The sequence below is a fragment of the Mastigoproctus giganteus genome, chromosome 7 (genome assembly GCF_048544385.1).
Source record: "Mastigoproctus giganteus isolate SK-2022 chromosome 7, ASM4854438v1, whole genome shotgun sequence".
Taxonomy (NCBI): Eukaryota; Metazoa; Arthropoda; class Arachnida; order Uropygi; family Thelyphonidae; genus Mastigoproctus; species Mastigoproctus giganteus.
In genome coordinates, this window is record NC_143581.1 from 60,241,224 (window position 1) to 60,259,571 (window position 18,348).

Sequence of the window (18,348 nt, forward strand, 5' to 3'; positions counted from 1 at the left end):
AAAATTGAGATTTAAATTATTCAGTAATATTTAAATAAAATTTTGTTTTCTAATTTGCTTTCTATTTATATATTTATTTTTTTTTTTTTTTTTATAATGATCATCACTGTTTTTATTTTATTTTTTAACAATTTCAGATTTGGAATATAGTATGTCTTTATACATTCTGTAATTTTTTTTTTTTTTTTGTTATCCTAATTCAATTAGTTATGAAAATAATGAATCCTTCAAATTACCCTACCCCCCTCCCAATCCAAAAGCTAATTTGTGGACAATATAGCTGCATGCAGGTAAGTAGTTCTTCACATCTCTACAAATACACTGTCTATAAGAGAGGCCGGCCAGCCCTGCTAATAGGCTACAAATAATGGATTGGATAAAACCTTTGGTTTTTTTTGCGTCAAAGGAGCTATGGTTGTTTTGCTAGATGAAAACCCAAATTTCAAGTGGGAGAGTGTGTTAGGGAAAAGGATTCAAACTCTAGCCTTTTTCATATGGTCTGGAAAAAATAGGAACTGTAATCACTATGCTACTCATTATGGCTAACATCAGTGATCAATTGCTGTGGTCAGTAATGTTCCATGGATGGAAGAGCTCAAGATGGCTATTTTCCCTTTCAGTAATATAAAATGCTATTCAGATATAAAACCTGAAATATGTCTTAACTTAAAACCTCCATGTTTCCTGCAAAACTAATAAATATCCATTTATTTGTTGTGAATTACATAACCTTTGACTAGTGATGAGTCATATTTAGATCAGGGGTTAAAATGTAAACAGAAACAAAACACACATACACATTACAGGTTAGAAGATAGGAGGATGGCATCAACAGTTCACTTGTGGTATTGGTAGCCTTCAGAAAATAAGAATATATCTACATCCAGATGCTGAATCACTTATAGAGATAAGGGAAGAACTTATTGATAGAAAAAAAAATTCTTTTACAGAGGAATTGAGGGCTTCTGCCTGATACTCCAGGGGATAGTGGGGAATATGCTAGGCAACCTTATTCCAAATAGAAGGGGCCTATCAAAGATTTAAAAGTTTGGACAGTTTTGTATTAATTTTTATCTGAAGCAGCTTCTTGAGTTGGACCTATTTTAAATTTTCTGGTCTTGTAACATGGAAAAATAAGATTTTATATTGTGGAAAATGATAGTTTGGTTGGAAACATGAAGAAGCTGCTGTCTTTACTATCCACGTCTAATGGAACCACTTTTGCTGACTCCACACCTTGGAGTCAGCAAAAGTGATGATGCATTCCAACCACTTTGCAAATGCAAGGTCGAGAAGACAAGAAGAATGCATGTGCCAAGGGAAAATATTAATAAGTTCTAGTGCTATTGAAATATTCAGAAATTTAAGAGAAAAGGATTTTTTTTTTTTTTTTTTTTTTTTTTTTTTTTTTTTAACAGCACATCGTAAGATATGTTCATTTTGACTAGAGGTAAAAAACAGTGGCGGCTCATGACCCTCATGTATGGGGATGCTGCTTCTTAAAGTTACATTAAATTGCCTTGGTTATAAGACATGCAGACATAGATGGTAATAATAATAAGCAAGCTAAAAATACTATAAAACATTAACTGGACACTTGCCATTAACACACTTGGGCAATCTCAAAATTTTATTTAAAAATAAAAGCCATTCTTCGGTTTTTATTTATTGAAAATAGATTAATAACTTTTTCATTCAAGTTTGGTGTACTGTTCATCGTCACTGCCCACTCTGCAGCTCCTTTGACTCATTTTATCAGCTCTAAAAAATGCATATTGGCGACCTGCCAACTAGGTATTGACTCAACCACTGGGGCCAAAATGTAGAACTGTGTAGCGCACAGTTCCACTTGTGGTTAAACTTCAAAAGTTGAAAATGATTTCATGTTTTTATTCGTTTATTATTGAAATAATTATTAGAAATAGAGGATAAGTATACTGTATGCGGGACCTGTTAATAAAAATATTCATTGCATTGCATTGTTCTTCACAAAATTTCATATAACTCCGTTGACTGTATATTTAGATTTAAAAAGTTGGGGTGCTACAGTTCCGTAGTACCTACCAATGAGCTGCCCGTGTGTGTTATATGCAGTGGAATCTCTATATTTGTCATTAATCCGTTCCTGAGGGACGGACGAATACTGAATCAGACGAATATAGAATCAATTTTTTCCATAGGAATTAACTAAAATTGGAATAATCTGTTCCCAGCCCCGAATCTAATACATAAATAAATAAAATTTTAACCAGAACTTTACCTTTACTGAGGAGCGATGATGGCAGAAACTCAAGAGGAGGAAAGGAATTATGTATTGTTTAGAAGGGGAGTCACCTTCCATTAAAACATCAGGCACTGTAACTCCAATTCTGGTGATTGATGTCTTTTTTTGTCCCTTTCCCAACGATTCACTAGCACTTGATTTAGCAAACTTGTCCAATGTTGTCTATTTCTGTCTGTTTTTTAAAATTTTCCGAAAGTAGTCAATCACATTATCATTGAATGAATTTATATTTTGATTAACTACAGCAATGTTCTGGTGCCACTTCTCGACCATACACTGCGTTTTGGCCCAATTGTACAGCATTTCCTTAATGTCAGCAGTTGGAATGCTGCCTTTACTTGACCCTTCCTCCTCTGATGAAATTTCCTCCACTGCTTCAACTTCCTGTTCTTTATGAAGGTCCAACAGTTCTTCTGTGGTGAGCTCCCTTCTGTGGTCCTCTACCAATTCCTCTACATCCTCACTATCAACCTCCAATCCCATGGACCTTCCCAGACACACAATTTCCTCAACAACAGGCTCTGATCCAAAACTTTCAAAGTCTCTTTCTGACACACACACTCTGGCCATGATTTCCTCCAGGCCGAGTTCATTGTCCTGGAAGACACTTTCCCTCCATGTCTTATCAGTTATCCTCAAACAATGGAGGGTATTGAAGTGATTTTTCCAAAATTCTCTCTGTGTAAGTTCTGTCTCCGATGTCACTTCAAAACGCCTTTGAAACAGGGCTTTTGTATAAAGTTTTTTTTAAACAGGCAATGACCTGCTGATCCATGGGTTGGATTAGAGGAATTGTGTTTGGTGGTGGATATTTAATGCGAATAAAGCTGTAATCGTCTTCCAAGCCAGGTGGATGAGCAGGAGCATTGTCCAAAACCAAGAGGGCCTTTACAGGTAAATTATAACTTTCTAGATAAGCTTTTACACTTGGGGCAAACACTTCGTCAATCCACTCCAGGAAAAACTGTCTTGTTACCCAAGCCTTACTGTTAGCCCTCCACATCGCATTTAGTTTACTTTTTATGATATTGTTCTTCTTAAAAACTCTTGGATTTTCTGAATGATAAACAAGCAATGGTTTAATTTTGCAGTCCCCACTAGTGTTACCACACAGCAAGAGTGTTAATCTGTCTTTCATTGGTTTGTCTGGGCAATGCTTTTTCCTCTTTTGTGATGTAGGTTCTTCTAGGCATTTTTTTTCCAGAATAGGCCTGTCTCATCATAATTAAAAACTTGTTGATTAATAAATCCCTCAGTGTCTACATAGTTTTTGAAATCTTCAACAAACTTTTTAGCATCTTCTGCATTCGATCTTGAAGCTTCTCCATGCCTAACTACCCTATGAATGCCCGTTCACCTTTTAAATTTTTTGAACCAGCCCCTACTTGCCATGAAATCACCACTGGTTCCTAGGTTCTTTTGCTGCAGGTCATCATATAACTGCCTTGCTTTTTTGCAGATGATAGATTCTGAAATACTATCTCCAGCCATTTGCTTTTCAGTAATCCATACTAATAAAAGATTTTCCATGTCTTCATGTTTGTGATCTTTTAGCAGCAAGAATTTTTATGCCTTTTGCCACATCAGCTGCTTTAATTGCTTCTTTATTTTTAATTATGCTGCTTACCGTAGTTCTCGGCATGTTAAATTCAAATGCTAAGTTGGAAACACATGTTCCACTTTCAAACTTAGCAATGATTTCTTTTTTCAACTCAATTATGGTTCTCACAGCTTTCCTTTTTGGTTGTTTTTCTTCACTACACTTTTTTTGGTGCCATGGTCACTTCTTTTTACAAAGATAACTGCAAAAAATTGCAAAATTTACAAAAAAAATTCAAACAGAAAATAACAGGTGATGCGCACTGAACAATCTCACATGGCAGACTGCTGGGCTATTGCACGGGGCTGGCTGACTGCGTGGGCTTCACGAGGCTAGGATGGCCATGTGGTGGGTGACTTTTCATGACGAATATTGGATTTTTGGACAAATATCTGAGCATTTTTTTTGCCGAAAAAATGTGACGAATATAGGGGCTGACAAATATAGAGGTTCCACTGTATTTTATATATATATATATATATATAGTAGTAATATATAACAGTTAAGAAGCAAAATAAGCAGAAAAAGGAAAATAACAAAAGTTTTAGTATGTCTAATGCTCCAAAATGCACAGTGCAGCAGTAAAGGAAGCAAAAGGATATAAATAATGTGTGGTTTGTAGAATAAATAAAGTGTCTGTAAAAATGGAAATGAAAAGTATACAACATGCCAGAACTAAGAGAAGTTTAAGGGATAGTAGGAAGTGAAGTAGTGGTTAAACAGGTGAAAGAATATGAAAAACCTAGTGCAAAAATGAACTGGTACTGAGGGAAAAAAATAATAAAAAAATATATATATATATAAATAAATAAATAACACTATATTCAGATATGGGAGGGCAATTTTAGCAAGAGGTTGAATCAGGGGATGGCAAATATGCAAAATCTGAATATAGTAGATGAAAATATGATACATAACCAGGAAATTCATCAGGGGACTACTCCTGACCATGTATCAGGCACTGCATTTCCAAACTTGTCTATAGTATTAGAAAAAGGGGGGGGGGGGCAAATATGCGGCCTTTTATCATAATACTAATAGACAAGGTAGTCCCTACGCAGTGTAAAAAATGTAAATTAAAATAAATACAAATTTACAAAAGTGTAATGTGGAATATAATACAAATGTACGTGAAGTGCGGAAGGGGTGAAAGGTAATGAAAAAGTATAGACAAGCAAATGGTATAGGGAACGGTAAATTCTAGAGGAGGGGAAGGGGAGAAAAGATCTTCAAAAGAAGGTGAAAATAGCAATAGGACTGAGGATAGACAGGAGCATTCGTATCACCCTCATATTGCACTAATAGTTTTATGAATAGAAAAAAGACAGTATAAAGAAAAAAAGTGTAGAAAAAGTCATTAAAAATACTGAACTTACTGGGTGTGTAAGGCCCAACCTTAAAGAAAGGGTTCTGGTATAAGCAAGCATTAGTAAAAATGGGTGTTAATACCATATGCACTTTGCTTATACCAGAACCCTTTCTTTAAGGTTGGGCCTTACACACCCAGTAAGTTAAGTATTTTTAATGACTTTTTCTACACTTTTTTTTTTTTTTCTTTATACTGTCTTTTTCTGTTTTTTTTTCATTCATAAAACTATTAGTGCAATATGAAGGTGATACGAACACTCCTGTCTGTCCTCAATTCATCGCTATTTTCACCTGCTTTTGAACATCTTTTCTCCCCTTCCCCTCTCCTAGAATTTACCATTCCCTATACCATTTCCTTTGTACAGTAGCCAGACTTTGTAATTCACCTCTGCAGTTTTGCTTGTTTTCTTTATTTTAAGAGTCTTTATATCAGCACAACCATTGTCCACTACCTAAAAAATGTCATGTATAGTGTGCATTCAGCTTTGTCATTAAGGAGGTTTTTTTTGTTGTTGTTGTCGTCGTCGTTAAATGTTCATTCCTTCAAATATTGTTCCTTGTAGATACATTTATGCATAGGCATTTTATGGATTGGAGGGTATTTGTGCTCTATTTTATCATTAATTCTAAAAGATTTGTTCTATTTGTTTGATTATTTAAGGTTTGAAACAGTAGAACACTTTTTCAATAACTAGGAACACTGTTGATACTTGATTGCAACGTCCTCACACATTCAACAGTTTTAGATGTTTAATGTACATCTGTTGCTATTTATTGTGATAATGTTATTGCTAAATTACAAAATTATATATTATTAATTTTAGCATTACATATTTAATTCCAAAAAATATCTTTATGTGAAAATCGGGACAAAACATCATCCTGAAAACGAACACCTGAAACATTACCCCCAAAATCAGGATGTCTGGTCACACTAGTCATGGACAAAATGCTGAGGTGAAATAAGGAACAGCTTAAGGATGGGAGGCAGACTGTATAAAAGGTCATTCTTCAAAGTGGGCCAGGATTTATAAGCAGGGGGTCCATTAAGGTTGTAAGGTCACTATTGTTTCTGATAGTCTCGAATGTGAGAGAATAAAGGGCACAATATTTGTGGATGATATAAAGGTTAGGAGGGCAGTTAACAGTGCCAGTCAGGCTGCAATTCTTCAGTATGATTTGGAAAGGTTTTGTGAATGGTCACAGAAATGGCAGCTTCCTTTTAATGATGCCAAATGTAAGGTTTGGCAAATGTAACATTTAGGAAATAATAACTCAAGAAAACTTATACACTAGGTGGGATAGAGTTGAAAGAGATGTGGGTATTTTGATACAATCAGACATGTAGGTTAATATGCAGTATAAGCATGTAAACTGGGATAGGCTTATCATGCCTTTGCACCTAGGGAAAGGGAAGTTATGGTTCTGTTATAAAATTTAACGGTGAGACCACATTTGGTATATTGTGTTCAGGTTTGGAGGCTATATTTGAGAAAAGACATTGAGCTTCTTGAAAGGGTCCAGAGATGAGTGAAGTTCTGGTGGGAATAGCAAAGCAGCATCCATATGAGGAGAGATTACAAAGACATGGGTTAAAGAGCTTAGAAACATGAAACAGGGCATCTTGAGGGGTAGGCTGGGAGTTAGCAGTGGAAGCAAATTGTGAAATTTCATGTGTGTTGTGTTTTTTTTTTTTTTTTTTTTTTTTTTTTAACCCTCTCCCAATTCTGTATTGAAATTGGACATAAAAACCAGGAGACATAAATGATATAAACTTTTGGAGAAAAGTAACGTACTGGACCTCAGGAAGTTTAAATTTGATCAGTGTTTGCCAATCACTGGAATAAACTGTCTACTTGGGTTTGAGATTAACAGTTGGGTAATGCTTAATAAGAAAATGGATCAATACCTTTTGGAAGTTGAAAGATTGTAATAAGGATACAGATTAGATTAAAAAAAATATATTTTTTTTTTGTTTTATTTTATTTATTTTTTTTTTTGGCTTAAGTTCTTTGCATCATTACTAGTACTATTAAAAAAATAACAGTGGAACAAAAATCAATTTTGAGGCATTATTCTACATAGAAATGCCCACTGTAGCATTTTATTGTGAGAATTAAGCATAAGAAATTAATTTCTAAAGTCACCTCTGTGGTTTATTTCTTAAGTTCACTCTTAAGTAAGTTATTTCTAAAGTTCACCTCATTAGATTTGTGAGATTTGGGTAGGTATAAGCATGTTCTTGCTGTGAGGATAAACACAAACTGTGAAAAAAATTTGTTAAAAGTAAATGAAAATAAATGACTGAAAGGTACTGAGACCGATAAAGTACAAAACTAACAATGATTTCTTCCAAAAACTAATCAATTATGGCTCTATCAGACCTAGCATAGAGTACTGATGGGGTAAAGTTTTTTTTTTAATTTGTATGTGATCAAATAAATGGATAAAAATGAGAAAAAAAAAATAATTTATAAACCATATTTTTAGAAAGAAACATTTTTATGTGTGATAGTTAAAATGTTTTAGGCAGAAATTCTCTGTGATGAACTATAGCCTTAAATGAAAAGAATGCATTCCTTTCTACTGCCTTTAAAAAAATTTTAATACAGTTGATCCAATGTTAATAAAATAACTAGTAGATTTCCTCTCAGGTTCTTAATTGTTAAAATAAGAAAAAAGATGGTAGTTTATATAACTTCTCCCACTAGATCATGGTGCTATAGTATTTATTTATAATAGTTAAATTTTAAAATTTGTTAATGATACTAGCTAGACTTTATTTCAAGCATTGATATTAATATGAAGGCACCAACACACATAAGTGATATTTTTTAATGTGCTAAATATTCTGAAACACTTAATGTTCTAAAAATATATATATTTAACAAATAATGAAAATATTTATACTAACTAGAAATGGATCATCAAAATTATATTTGTGCACCTTTAGAGTACTATAGTAGCATGCGGGTTCTGATAAAGGTGTTTTATGGAATTTTATATCAGATAACATTACTTTCAGTAGCTCAGGATTGAATTTTTTTTGTGAAATAACTGTCAATCAAATGGAAAATGGACCTATATGGTTATCACCAAACGAAATTTACAAAGTTATCTATGTAGTTCATAATTTAAATTATGTAGTTATCTGCTATGAATGCTACATATGTTTGTTCAGATGTGTTTGAAATCTTTTTCAGTAACAATTTAGAATTCTTGAATGTTAGTACTTATATAAAAAGAACTTTATATACTTTGAACAAAAAAATGTATACTCTGGAGATATTACTCCCTGTTTTGTGTTTAAAGTCTGTACTATTCACCTGCACGAATGATTACGAACAGAATAGATTAGTAATCTGTTGTAATGTAAAAAGTTCCAACTGTTTAACTTGTATATTTGTGTATGAATGATATGTACATAATAAAAACAATTGCCATTTAAAACAATGGGATGAACTTAATGTATATAGTTGGTCAAGAAAGTGACTGTACTTACGTTCAGCTTGTGACAACAAGAAAAATAATAAATTATTTAAATCTGGAATTTAAACATCCTTTAATCAGTTAGTATTACAAAAATTTCTTATTACTTCATAAAGGTGGCTGATACAGGCTCAAAACATGTTCATTATAAATTGTCATACCAGTTTGTCCAGTCATAAGATATTACCTTGGTGATACAGTAAGTGGGTAATATTTAGAGTAATAACATGCAAAGTGTGGTATGTGAACAAGGTGGGGATCTGCAAGGTGGATTTCTGTTTGTTATGTGCACTACAAATGAGTTACTTATCAAAAAAAAAAAAAATAGATGTATAGCCATCACATTAATTTGACAATTTATAATGCAGAGGTAAGTTGTTGAGACACCCCCCACCCTCTCTGCCATTTTTGGAAGCCATGATATATTTAATTATGTATAAAGCAGACTGCATAGATAGACAGGTTTTTAATTTTATTTTTTAAACCTGAATACTTTGAAACACGGTGGGGCAAATTTTGAAGATAGTTTAGAAATATTTTGTTTGTTGTGATCATAATGTTTTAATATTAATAACAGTAACACAAAATTATATTTTAATTTGGGAATCCACCCACATTCAAAAGGGATCAGTGGCCAAAAACCAATCTCATAAGTCCACACAAGAATTGAGTGCAAAGAATATTTCTGACATCATTTATTTGCAATTTAATAATGCTTTTCACACAGGCCCGTGTGAATGCCACATAAATTGGAGCAATATTGCATTAGAGCTAAGTTATTATAGTGGATAAAAGGATGATTAATGGATAAAAGACAGAGTGAATATAAAAGGTTGCTACTTTGCTTAGACCAGTATCATGAGTGAGTCCCACTGGGTTCATTATTGGGGCTCTTGTTTGCTTCCACTATTTAGTAACAACAGTGAAGATGTTTCATTTAAGTTTCCCAATGACAGAAAAGTGGACAGAATAGTTAACAACAATAACTAACACATGCCATTTCAACTAGACAATAATGAGGCTGGTGGCATACACTGTCTATGTATATCAGGATGCATCCAATATATCTGAACAGTAAAAAAAAAAATGTGAGCCACTTTTTTTTTTTTTTTTTTTTTTTTAACTGTTAAGGTATTGCACAAGCAGAATTAAACAACATTTAGAAAAGATATATATGCATGAAAGACTGCATGCAATATGTAAACAAATCAATAGTTGCGTATGGGACTAAATCTGCAGTATCAAGTATTGCATAATCATTCCTGTATGCAGTTGGAATGTATTATAAAACTAAAGGAAATGTATTCAGGACTGTATTGATGTTAATGTACATAATTGTGTATACGAACAATCTGGCCCCTAGACTACTGAATGATCCACTTGCTGCAGAACCTGAAATTTTTCTAATAATTCTTATAAATGCACAAGACATGAAAATTGGTATGGTCATGTTATACAAACCTCTGCCTCTTTTGAATGAACTGACATAAGCTTATGTGGTAAGCCTGCATAAGTGACTGGAACAAAGGCCATTAATCTGTGATTTATGTCAGTATCAATGCAGCAGTATATATGTGATGAATAGCAAGTATTTGTCATCTGAAAATATTAGATGTTGGGTGTATAAGGATAACAAGAAAAGTATTGTTGAAAATTGCCATTTACAATATAGTTATAAAACAGGAAATGGTTGTCTGTAGAATATACATGATGGAGGTTATAAGATTTCATAAGAAACGGTCTGGGTATAGGAAAGGCTACTAACATTACTAAAGTATGTTGTTTCATCAACTTTTGAAAGAAACTACACACACACACATATGGCCTATCAAAGGGGTGGGTAGCCACGAGGGACATTGGACCTGGGCTTCAAACCCAAAATTAGTCTTAAATAGTTTTAAAAAAGATTTTTTCTCATTAATTAATGCATTGCTTAGAAAATGGCAAAAATGTTTAAGTATTTTTAAATAAGTTTTTAATATTTAAATTTTTTAAGTGTTTTTAAAAATAATTAATACATTACTATTGTTTCACTGTTTTTGTGCATCATTGTTATTATGACTAGAGGCTTCAGAAGCTGGAAGTGGCTGTGCCTCCCTGGACCTCTGAGAGTGCCTGTCAGCACACCATACATAATATGCCAAAACATCAAGAAAGCCGAACCTCACAACCATTGTATAATGTAGGCACATGAATTGAGGCCAAGTAGCAAAGGAAAACATGTTGATTATTGAAATTTGTACCAGAAATTTTTCCAGCAAAATACTTGTCTAATCTGGTTTACAGATGAAGCATGGTTTCATCTTAGTGGGTACATCAACTCAAAAAACATACATATATGGATAATCCTAATACATTTCTTGAGGAACCACTGCATTCTCATAAAATTGTAATTTAAAGTGCAATGTTCAGTCATAAGATAAAACTTTGGTAAACTCTGTAGAATTACCAAAAAATTCTAGCTATGCCACAGTTGATATGTGAATATCTGTACTGCTGGCCAGTGGTGCTATGTGTGAATTAGAAGTGCATGGTGAGGATATTTGTCCATTTCTAAGACAGTTCATCTAGTGGACTTCCCAACTTGCCTTGTGCAAGTATCAGACAAGGAAAAAAACAATTTTTTTTGTGGAAAAAATTCAATACAAGGATTGTGACTGAGTAGTGTAGAGAGATTTTAAAATTACTGGTCAATTACTCTGCCAATAACTTGGTTACACAAAAATGCCTTGCTTTCTGTGTGAGTGGGACAGCTGAGCAAGAAGTGAAAATTGGGAAAGGAAAGTGTGGCCACTAAGACAGTCTCTGACAAAACACCAGGTTCAAAGAATGTTAAAAAGACAAGCCATTAATAAATCAAAACAAACCAAAACTCTTCTGCAGATAAAGCTCGGTTTAACAAAATAGTTCATCCAAGCCCTGAATAAAGAAGGAAATTGTTTCAAGTATGCTTTTGCTAAATTCCCATTGCTTACATACTAAATAATCACAACAGGAAAATTTGTTGGACTTCAAATGCGCAAGCTACTGCTAGACTATTTGAAGAATCCATGAACCAAAAAAGAGAGTTGGACTAGCTTTACATATGTAGTACACAATTTTTTGGGAAACAGTAAACACCCAAATCGTGAGACAGTTGTAAGTGACATGCTGTATAAGTTCAGAAAACTAGGCTGCAATATTAGTGTTTAAAGTATGTGTCTTGCACTCTCATCTCAACTATTTCAGAAATAATTCAGATAGCTTTAGTGAAGGGCTAGGGGAAAATTCCATCAGGACATAAAGAAATGGAAAAAAGGTACAGGGAAGGGGATGGAATGGCTTTATGCTAGATTATTTCTGGATGCTAAAAAGAAGAGCAGCCACCAAAACTAGCTGCCTGAGGAAAGTCAAAAAGGTGCAAATTTAATCCAGTCTAGTATGCCTGATGTAGCCCATTGGTCAGGAGCGAGAGTGCATAGCGCGCTTTCCTTGAGTGGACCGGGGTTCAAGCCCGTGACCACTAAATACGATAAATATTTGTATTGACGATTTATTTTAAACTCTACTGACTTGGTTGTCGTGCCGGAGTATAAACAGAAAATTTATTTATATACGAAATCAGTTTGTGATATTTGTGCTCAACAGAAGGACATAGCTTTTGATATTTCTGTTTTTTGTGTATATTTGTCAGTATTTTTATTTAAAAATAACCTATTTTTAAAAAAAAAAACAAAAGTCAACCTGAAGTACCTCCACTAATATTTTCATCTTTTTTTTTATCAATAGTAAAACAACGAAACTTTTCTTAAAATGCAGACCAGTGTAATCCAGTTTGCACCAGGGGGTGGCATACCAGACCAACACCCAGAAACATCGTTGAGAAGCTCATCAGTTACAATAGCTATTACCCTGGTTGTTATTGATGGGAAGGCATGTTGAAACCATTCTAAGACTAGTACAATCTGCCATCCCAAATGATTTTTTACAGAGTAAGGTTGTGCCATGCCTGCCCACATACAGCTCTCGCAGCCTGACAGTGCTTATGTGACGTAGCATGGATCCTACATACTACGTCACATAAGCACTGTCAGGATAACATAATTCCTTGGCCTGCACATTCACAGATTTTTTTTTTTTTTTCCTGTTAAACATTTGCAATATGATTATTAGTTGTTGGGGTTGAGTCGGTAATATTTACCGACTCAACCCCAATTACTGTTGCCTAATTCCCATCACAGCTGCCAGAAACAGAGCTGACTATTTACCAAGGTTACATTTTCCACATTCTTGACTGAATATAAACACCCAAACTGCTGCTGCAAGGTTTGGGTGTTTAATTGCTATTCTTGAAGGCTGTCTTTCATATTGATATTTTTTCATAATACCATATTTTCATAATTAAATACAATGGAACCTTGATTATCTGTGCTGATAACAGGAACATGATAACTCAGCACATAATTCCATGGATGGGTTAGTTGATTGCGGACAAGAGTTGCCAAATCGACTACTCAACACACACGATTTACAGATATATTATAAAAATATGTCTTCAGGCTTGGATTTTAAAGTTAGGAAGGAGTTCTAAACCTTGAGCATGGAAGACCAAATTGTACCACACTGAAAATGTGAAATTATCATTGCTTGCCTTTACACGCTGTCCAATTATGTTTTCCAATTTTTAAACAAGCATGAGGATACATGCTAGAGCAGTGATTATTTGCATCTTGTTGTGGAAGTCAAAGTGATAAAGTAGCAGTTATGGGAAGTAGTAAAAATATTATGGAGTATCAAAAGGGATGATCGTGGGAACTTGTGCATCAGGTAATTCTATATCAGAAACAACACATCTTATCGGTTGCTCACAGCCCATTGTGGTTAAGAAGTACAAAGAATGGTGTATTCTTTATCCCCAAAAGATTGTTGGTGAACATGCAAAAAGGGAAGCAATGATAATTTCCTGGTTCATTCGGTTTTAAAACAGGCATGGGAGGGATATAGCTGCTCTTTCCATATGCCCTTATTTAAAAATCAGAAAAGTAAATGAACCGTTAATGCAGAACATATTTTGGTATTTCAACGTCTAACAGCAGAAGCAGATAAATCCTAGGATTTACCAGTTTTTGATTTCAGGAATTTTACAGTAACATAGACTTCAGTTATAGCTCGGACACAGCATGGGTTTTTTAAGGGGAAGTCTTGCCTGACCAGTTTGATTGGATGCTATGATGTGGCCACAAAGGAACTGGATGCAAAGAATAATCTTTATATCATATATTTGGATCTTAGAAAGGCTTTTGATATTGTTGCACATGGAAGACTGTTACATAAATTGGAGTAGTGTGGCATTGGAGGTAAATTTCTGCTATGGATAAAGGGATGGTTGAGTGGGAGAAGACAGAGTGGTAATCAATGGACACTGCTCTTTGTGGACTAATGTTATTAGTGGAATCCCCAGGGTTCAGTGTTGGGTCCATTGTTGTTTTCTGTATTTATTAATGATATTGATGATGGTATATTAGGCTTAATGTTTGCAAGTTTGCAGGCGATATGAAGGTTGACAGGGTTGTTAATGACACTAAAGACAGTATGCTGCTGCAACAGAATCTAGAAAAGTTGAGCAGGTGCGCTGAGAGGTAGCAACTGAAGTTTAACATTGACAAATGTAAAGTACTGCATATGGGAAGCAGTAACCTCAGAGTAACGTATCAACTGTGTGGTACTACACTGACAGTTGTAGAGAATGAAAAGGACCTGGGGTTAATTGTGCAGGCAGATATGAAGTTTTCTGAGCAGTGCAGATGGTTTGCAAGGGTAGCTCATGGTGCCTTGTCAATGATATACAGGAATTTTTCTAGCAGGGATAAGGAGGTGATTATCCCCTTGTATAAGGCAATGGTCAGGCCACACCTTGAGTACTGTATATAGATCTGGAGCCCAGGGGCTCACATCTGGTGAGTATGGGCTTGGCACACTCAGGGTCCTGAGCTGGATATCATCATTCTTCTCTTTCTTGGTGATTCCCTTCTGATTCTTGTTCTCTCTCTGTCTCAGGGTAATTCAGTATTTTTTTTTTTTTTTTTTAGCTGGTGCAGCATAAGCCTCAGGCTTCTTTGCACCATATGTTGCTAATAATAATAATAAAATTAAACATGCAGATGTGCTGCTGGAATGAGTACAGAGAAGGGAAACAAGATTAGTGAATGGAACAAAGGGTTGCTCTTATAAAGACAGGCTTACGTTTTTCAAATTACAGTGTCTGGAGACTAGGCACTGTGAGGTGATCTGATTGAGGTGTATTAAGCCTTGAATGGTTTCAGCATGCTTAATGCTGATGGGATTCTTAGTCTTGCTCAGGATAATTTCCTGAGAGGTAATAAATTCAAATTGAGGAAAGACAGTTTTAGGATAGATGTGCAGAAGTTTACCTTTAGCCAATGCGTGGTTGATTGCTGGAACAAACTTCCATCTGTCGTAGAAGGTGATAGCTTAAATAGATTCAAGGCAGAACTAGACAAACATTTGGAGTGAGTGGTGAATGGGTGAAATGAGAAGTGTGTTTTTTCCCCCTCCCCCACTGATGTGCCTTTGCTAATGCTAATATACACTCATTGTTCACTGAATTATGACCGACTTATGTGTAATGGACTGTACTGCATAGCTCCCTGTATAAAATGTTGAACAGCTTCATATGCTAGAGCAGTGATAATTTGTATCTGGTCATGGCAAGTCAAAGTGATAAAGTAGCATTTACGGGAAGTAGTAAAGATATCACAGAGTTTCAAAATGGCATGATTGTGGGAGCTTGCACATCAGGTGCTTCCAAATTGGAAATGGCATGTCTTGTCGGTTGCTCATGGCCCATTGTGGTTAAGGAGCACAAAGAATGGTGTGGAAAAAGTTAAACCACCTGCCAACAGAACTGTAAAAGATTATGCAAAGTGGATATTTGTGGTGAGCGAAGGGTGCAGCGTGTTGTATTGCAATGTCAGCTGTTACAGTTGACAGTCAAATGACAAGTCACTGTGCAACAGTTGACATTGCAATACGTCCAATGTCAATGGAAAAATGCACAAACAATATCCCAAATGATGCATCACACAGATGTATAGGTTTCCACAAGAGACTTTCCTCACTGCTGGTCAACAGCGACTGCTGTGGTGCAACAAGACACTGGCTGGACAACTGGAAACAAGTGTGCTGCTCAGATGAGTCCAAATACCCGGTGTCACACACCAACAGATGCTCTCGTGTGTGGTGCAAGCAACACGAGACCATGGACCCATCAATCATAGTGCACACTATCCAGGTATGGTTACTTAATGGCGATGGTTACTTAATATTGGGCATTTTACTGGCAAGAACAGGGATTTCTGGTGCTTATGGACCAATGTTTCACTGATGAAGTCTAAAAGAAGAATTCACACTAGGGTCACCTGGAATATTTATTCAACTATCCAATTGTATTATGTTTATGAATTGCGTGTGTTCTCTGGTCAGTTTGCCTCTTTTGCTGGATGAAAAACCCACGTTTCTGGGGGGAGGGGCAACCTTGCTATCTATGCCTGAGTCTAACTCAGCCATGGAGTGAAAAACTATGTTCATTTCATTGACAGGATTTGAGCCTGAGCCTTTTCCACTCAGCATGGGAAGGATGATGATGACACAACTGTGCTATGTGTGCTCACTGGTGAAATCTGCTGGCACCTCTTAGGAGACCACCCTGCCACATTGCAGTTTTTCTGGACAGAAACAGGACCATCCAAGGCAATGTGCTGTGTCATCGGTCCCGCACTGTGCATGAGTGGTTCGAGGAACGTGAAGATATCTTAATTGGCTTCCAAATTTGCCTGGCAATCCAATTGAATACCTGTGGAATGAGAAGTGGGGTGTATGGACATGCAACTGTCATCTTTTCCAACATTGTAGAAAGCCTTGTAGGTAGCATGGCTGCCGATCCCTATGGACATATTCAGTCATCTAGTGGAGTCAGTGCTTAGGTGAATAGCAGCTGCTATCCATGTGAATGAGGCTCAACATAGTATTAGATAGATGGTAATGCAATTATCACCGAGTGTACACATATGTACATTTTTATAATAACTGTTTTTAATAATAAATGATTATAATTGTAATAACATAATGCGTATTTACTTTAGCACATATCTGATTCTTTGATTCTTAATTAGATAAATTTGTCCGAGTTTTGAGTTTAAAATTCACGAAAAGGACACCATAACTTATTTGTATACAAACTTAAGAAAACCTCGATGTTGGTTGTCTTTCTCTGGCATTGTTCAATATACTCTATATTGTCAAAAGCACGCAGATATCTGCATGTTTAAAAAATAACCATTAACGCTGTGTCAACCCTCCTTTGGTCTTAGTTATACCCTACATTATTGCCCCAGCCAATTTTTGATAATGGATAAGTGGTATTTTAGACATTTCTCCTTCAATACATCACTCGATTCAGCTCCTGCTGGACGTGTTAGTTAGGCCTGAACCTAATGTTCCAGTTCACATCAGAGTTGTTCAATGGGACCAAGTTTGAGACTCTGAGTAGACCTGTGCAGCTTTTATACGTCCATGTATTCAAATAAACCCACTGCAGGCTGTGTCATATGACATGGTGCATCAGTGCTGGATTAAGGTACAGGCTAAAAGGGCAGTTGCCTGGGGTGCCAAAAAAAAGATGGTTCTTTTATCTGGCACTGATGGATCTGAAGAGCAAGGGAAGGATTTTTTTTACAAAACCTAAGCCTAACACAATCTGTGGCCATAAAGTAATGTTACTGCATCTGAAATATTCCTTGGAAGTGTTGCAATTATTGCTTCTAAACATTTTCCCCCCTTTTTCAAATGCACAACATCTAACTTCCGTCGTCATTAGATTTTGAAGAAAATTTCACCTTTGTTTCTAAGGAAAGATAAAGCATGTTCGGTCGAACAGCCCTTCCGAAAGAACTCTATGGCGATTATAGCTTGTGGTTGCCGCCGTTATGCAGATTTCTAGGATATGCAAAGGAGTGCCAAAATAATCTTTCCGTTCAGGGTGCTAGAATACCTTAGTCCTGCCCTGTGGCGCATTGCCATGCTGAAACAGAGAACGACCCTACCCACACTACTGCCAAAGTATGGGTAGGATCCTCACTGTAGCAGCATTGTTAGTAGATGGAAGCAACACCTGTCAAACTTCACAGTTAGGATAACATTCTGGTAAGGTAAATAACATTCTCTGGCATGGCCATCAGATCGGAAAGTCATGCACTGTGATTCATCACTCGATTACAATGTTTCAGGCACCAATGTGTTATACACAAGGCAAGTTGACTCTGTGCTTTGTGTGCTACAGCTCTTCCGTAAAATCTGATACTGTGCAGCATCCTAAATATTGTCCTTGTTGTTGTTGTTCTGGATGCTTAATGGCACATAAGCTGCTAAAGCTATAATGTGCCTAAATATTGTCCTTGTGCTAATATCACTTCCTGTGGCTTTAATGAACTCCTGGTTGATAGTATTTGATTGGTACTAATGGGATGGATTTACATGCCACTCTTCAGACTGCCTTACCCACAGTTTCCAGGGTGCTGAAGAGTGGTGTGTAGATCCATCTTTTTTGAGC